Below are 6,156 nucleotides of genomic sequence, written 5' to 3' on the forward strand. Positions count from 1 at the left end.
TACAGGCAGCCAACGGGACATCCACTTGGCACGTCATTGGACCTCTGAGCCTGTATCACCTCCTCCTCGAATTGGACATGGGTTACCCCCAGACAGAAGAATGAAGTCATCCATTTCTACTACATCCTCCTCCAAAGGAGTAGCCTGTCGAGAGAGAGCATCGGGTTTAATGTTTTTAGCACCAGGGCGATAAGCCAGAGAAAAGTTGAATCTGTCAAAAACGGGCTTACGGGGGTTCAGTCTTTTGGCAGTCTTCTCATACTCCAAGTTCTTGTGATCAGTCCAAACTGTTGAGTAGCTCCCTGTTGAGTAGCTCCCTCCAGCTAATGGCGCCATTCCTCTGGCACCAACTTCATAGCCAGGAGTTCACGATTACCGCTCCACACAAGACAAACATTTAGAAAAGAAAGCACAGGGGTGTACCTTGGAGTCATCAGGAAACCTTTGTGACAGAACTGCACCAACCCCATTATCAGACGTATCCAGATGTATCCGGCATCCGTAGTACTGGTGCAGAAGTGAACTGTTCTTTCAACAAGGTGAATGCAGACTTAGCTTCCGTTGTCCAGGTGTAGGGTTTCTTTGAAGAGGTTAACTGATGTAGTGGAGCAGCAATGGCACTGTAGTTCTTATGAACTTCCAGTAAAACTTGTTGGAACTGCTTACAGTTCTCCAGAGTGGGCCACTCCCGGACAGCTGAAACCTTGGAGGGATTCATCTTATAGCTTCTAGCTGTGATTAAATAGCCCAGGAAAGAGACCGTAGAGCTGTGGAAGTCACACTTCTCCACCTTAATGTAGAGCTGGTTCTGGAGGAGTCGCTGCAGAACAGTTCAGAAATGAAAAACATATTCCTCAGGATTCTGGGAAAAGATGAGGATCTCATCAAGATAAACGAAGAAACCATGTGTCATGGTTCCTAAAAGGAGGTAAAGCTGTAGACGACCTCACTGCACACCGTCGCCACCGGTGTCGCCACCAGCTCCGACGTCCACGTCTCCGGTGTCACCACCAGCTTCAACGTCCACGTCCCCGTTGTCGCTACCAGCTCCGAGCTCCATGTTGCCAGCACTGCAACTCCCCATGCTGGCTCCAAGGTCCTGTCCAGCGCTGCAGCCTCCGAAGCCGGCACCCCGGTCCTGCCCGGCTCTTCAGGGTCCGACGCCTGCTTCCCGGTCTACTCTGACTCTGAAGCCTCCCACGCCTGCACTCCGGTCCTGCCCAGTTGTTCAGTGTCGACGCCAGCACCACGGTCTTGCCTGGCTCCGCAGCCTCCAATGCCTGCTTCCCGGTCTGCTTTGGCTCCCCAGCCTCCCACGCCTGCACCCTGGTCCTGCCCAGCTCTTCAATGTCAGGTTGAGATGTTCCTCACCCGGCTCTGGTTCCCGGCTTTGAGGGGGTCTCAGGTCGAGATGCTTCTCAACTGCTCTTGGTTTAGGACTCCAAGACAATTGCTCCTCCACTGCCTCCTGTGATTCACGCTTCCGAGGAGATTGCTCCTCCACTGCCACTTGTGGTCTATGCCATCAAGGAGATTGCTCCTCCTCTGCCTTTGGCACCTGGGCGTGCCATAATGTGGATGCTACAAAGCCCCCTAGAAATTAAGCTCCTGTCCCTGTGCCTGCCGGTCGCCCTCCAGAGACTCAGTTCGTGTTTGTCTTCCAGAGATCCAACCCCAGTCTGCGCATCTCCTAGAGTTCCAATTCCAACCTGCACGTCTTTCAGAGGTTTAATTTCTGTCCAAGCAGCACTCTGGCTGTCCTCAGTAAGGTCCTCTCAACCCCTGCAGAGCCTCTTGTTTTACTGGACAGAACCGTCCCACATGTCCTGGTCGACGACAATACAGGCAGAGATTATTGGACAACCTCTGTTCTCTTTCTGCCAGGGACAATTTAGAACGAACAATCTGCATAGGTTCTGGGGTTTCAGGATGAGATGTTGGAGGATTCTCAGAAGATTTTGTAACAGACTTATAGGTGGACCTGAATTTGCTTACCAATGCTTCTCTACTTGTCTCTATTTCTCTCTGAGTCGCTGGCCAATATGTGCTGCTACGTCCATGAGAGAACTGAGGTTTGCTGGAAGATCCCTAGTGATGAGTTTGTCCTTGATACTGTCAGATAATTCTTGGTTAAATTCACTAATTCACTAATTCACTCAAGCCTGCCACTAGTGGCATAATATCGTACTCAACCCTGGCATGCCAGTCCTCAGGTCCTGATGGGTCCAAAGTGCTGGCCAAATCGTACTGTAATGATTCAGCAGATAGGACCCACAAAAGAGCAGAGTCCTGGGATTGGAATACTCTGGCAATTTGGCAGTGAGCAGCAGAGCGACCCCTACTTATCTAGGGAGCAACACAGGTGGAGAGCATTAGCAATCAGTGTCAAGGAATCAGAGCCAGAGGAAAGATGCCATCAGAGGCATCTGGGAAATCCCAACCCCAGCCCAAAACCATGACACAATGATACCCACAGCTCACTTACTCCATCTGTTTTTGGTGTACTATTGTGATCCAGCACAAGTGGTGTGGTATTTATTTACTTTTAATTGTGTACTGCTTGCTTTATTGTGTTTAATTGTTTTTTAGTTGCTATACTTTTTTTTTTTTTTTTTTTTTTTTTTTTGGGCATGTAAACTGGTACCTCTTGTGCTGTCTTTAACCACATAATCTTTCACCTTAATGCAATCAGCATACCTGCTCCAGATAGGAGACACACTGGGATATAAAGTATTTTTCATTCATTCATTCATAAAGGCATGCAAGCAGAAGAGAAGAGAATGAAGCAGGAAGGTAGCAAATTGAACTGAAGACAGAGAAGGCACATGCACAGGGAACCATGGACAGCTGGGACTACAAGTGTTGCGAGGCAACTATCACATAGAGGCAGGGCAAGGACCCTGCCTGTAGGGATGGTGAAACCGAGGCCTCATGAATCAAGTTAACGCTGACCCAATGCATGAAAAGGCTCACCGTGTTGAATCATTTAACCAGATCAAAGAGCTTCATCTGCTGGCTGTGGGCGTCTGACGCATCAGAAGGACAGCGTTGACATGGCTTCCTCACTGCACATCTGTTATCCCTGTCTCATCTTTTAATAATTGTTTAATAAAGGATACAGTTTTTACCATGAGTGAATATTTATTTTCTGTTGTTCATATAAATGATAAAGAAGGGTTATTAGGTAAGATTAGTTTAGGTAACAGAGTTATGGTTTAAAGTATACCAATCTTTAATGACATTATAAGTGATGGAAAAATAATGTATTGATGACATAGTGACCATCTGTGAGAGACACAGCTAGTCATTAAAGATTGTGATCAGAACTTTTTTTTACATGATACTGTTATCTTTAGAGCCCCTGGGAGTGAATACAGTTGTAGAAACACATCAAATTACTTTATTGCCTTCTTCTGTGGTCAGTCAACATGGACCAGGGGTCCAGCACCAAAGGCCAAGAGGGACCATTGTTCCCAGGGATATGGGCTATATAAGGATGTGTCCTGAGACTGGACTTCATTGTCGGCTGGCTTGTGTTAACTTGTCTTCTGGTTGTGTTTGAACCCCTGTGATTGCAGTAAACAGCTGTGTCTTTTCACCGATTCGAGTTTCTGTTGTTCGTGTGAGGAATTTTCCTAACAATAAGCTACACATAGTGGGAACAGGAACATACGAGGGAAGGGGTGCTTGTGCAACGGAGATAATGATTTTAGAAACAACTATATAAAGAAAGGGAAATAAAGCCTACCTGTAATGTTGAAGGCATGTTCTCACACTCATACTCATTAGGCAGTTACCATGGCAACAGTGTCTCGCATAGATGTTTGTTTCCCAAAATCTCTAAAAGCTAAATGTGATCCAATATAAGCTTATGCTGATGTGATGCCTAGATTTGTTTTTAAAATTGTAATGTTGCACAATTGCTAGCAGAATCTCCTCCTCTCAAAAACCCACGATCTCCTCAGCTCAATTAGAAGCGTGTATTGCCACCTCGTGTTGTTTTCTGCATGGGTATCACAGTGTGCCAGAGGATGAGGACCGGAGCCGGCCAGGAGGGATAGAGATGAGTAAAGGAGTGGTGTGTGATGCTAAAAACACATAGGGGCAGAGGAGAACTCTGCCAGTTGTCGAAGAAACTGTCCTGCTCTTCTCCTTGGCAAATAAAGTGTGCTCCCACTGAGTCATTTTACATTCAGTTGCAAAATTTTTCTGGGTCTAATCAAATATAACTTGAACATACATCCATAGCCCCCACCACCACACTATTAATAAAAATGTGGTCTGCATTAATTATGTACATTACAATGTTCAACTTCTAGCCAACCTAACACATGATGCAATCGCTGATACAGTTGCTGAGCTGCATGCATATTCTTTCATGACCTACACAATTGACAAAGATTGACAATTGACTTTCTTTTAGCCGAAAGTGGTGGGTGTTAAATGTTTGGCCAAGAATGCTGTACTTTTATCCCTAATAACATTTCTTTTCTCATGCACCTATGCATGAAATCTGCACGGTAACTTTTTAACTTATCTTGCTTTTAATCATTTTAATGTAATTTATTATTTTATTGTGATTATGTGTTGATGCCTTTTACTATTTCTAAATATCTGTAATGCCTTTGTTTTATGTAAAGCACTTTGAATTGTCCTGTAGATGAAATGTGCTATACAAATAAACTGCCTTGCCTTGCCCAATAATACGGCTCTGGACAGGTCAGTAAGCAAAGCCCTTGCAGGATCACATGCTCTGTCTTTCCATTTTGTTAGGATTACTGAATGTATGGACACATGTAGATAACTCGAAAACAAACAAACAAAAAAAGACTGTATTCTTTATCAAAATTACAAAACTGCATTATTTTGCAAAATAGAGAAAAAACAAAATTTAGAATAAATACTTTCAACCCTTCTACAATTTAATAAAATTTTCCAGCAAAAGTTCCAACACTATATGGGAGATTATGTCTTTATGGAGATTTGTCATAATATGTGGACATGAGGACCAACACGCGTGCAGAATGAGACAGGAGGCCAACCAGGAACAATTAAAAGCGAAAGCAAACAATGAACTGAAAGGAGGAACTTAAAACAATGGACTTAAATACATAATTCATTTATTCAAACTATAAGGAAAGTTTGTACTGTATTGTTTGTACTAGGTTTGATTTCGACTGGATAAGCACTTTGAGAAAATACAAGCATTTAAAATAAATATTATTTTATTGACTCATCCACGAAGTAATATGACAGCTTAGTACAGATGAATTCCAGCAGTTAAACATTCACAGGTGATTAATCTGTTGTAATCCTGGTTACTTGTTATCCACTAGGCTTTTATTGTTATAATTTTTTTATTACCTCGGGGTCACAGTCTGCCCAAAAGAATATATTAATGTTGTTTCATATGGGCCAACTCAGTAATGTATGTATGTATAGTTTATCATTATCCATTGTGCTTGCACACACTGGAGTAATGTTGTAATGACACTTAATGACAAGTTATGGGCCATTTTGGTGGGTATATTGTAACTACTGGTGCTGGGACAATTTTACCTACAAGCTGTTGAATCCTAGCTTGTAGGGCAGTTTGACTGTTTTGGCCGCTCTTGGCAGATAGGAAGTGATGTGTCCCGTTTTGCCAAACAGCTGTTCGCTCATAACCCCTTTATGACTGTTTTATTTGAATGAGCCATTTTCAAGGACTTTATGATTAATAGGATTATTTTATTTCTATTTAAATGATCACCATGGAAATCAACAAAGTCAGACGATGTGGTGAAATGACAAGTCTAACAACACAGCCAAACATGTAGTCAGGTTTACCAGCTACATACACAATGGTCCGTAGACATAGACAGTGTGGATATAAACATGTTTGAATGGTTTTGGCTTAAATGGAACTTCATAATATGAAGTTAGATTGCACTGCACTGTTTGCACTAGGTTTGATTTCAACTGTGTCAACACTTCTCGAGAAAATACAAGCGTGCAAGTTAAATATTATTTTATTGATTCATCCACCAAGTATTATGCTGGAGACATTAAGTGTGGAGCCAGCGGAGACACTGGAGACACGAGGCATGAAACTTTATTCACTTTATTCACAAAGACAAAAAAATAACATAATATGATAATCCATTTTATGTCTGG

Source organism: Melanotaenia boesemani, chromosome 23 (genome assembly GCF_017639745.1).
Source record: "Melanotaenia boesemani isolate fMelBoe1 chromosome 23, fMelBoe1.pri, whole genome shotgun sequence".
In the NCBI taxonomy this organism is placed as follows: domain Eukaryota; kingdom Metazoa; phylum Chordata; class Actinopteri; order Atheriniformes; family Melanotaeniidae; genus Melanotaenia; species Melanotaenia boesemani.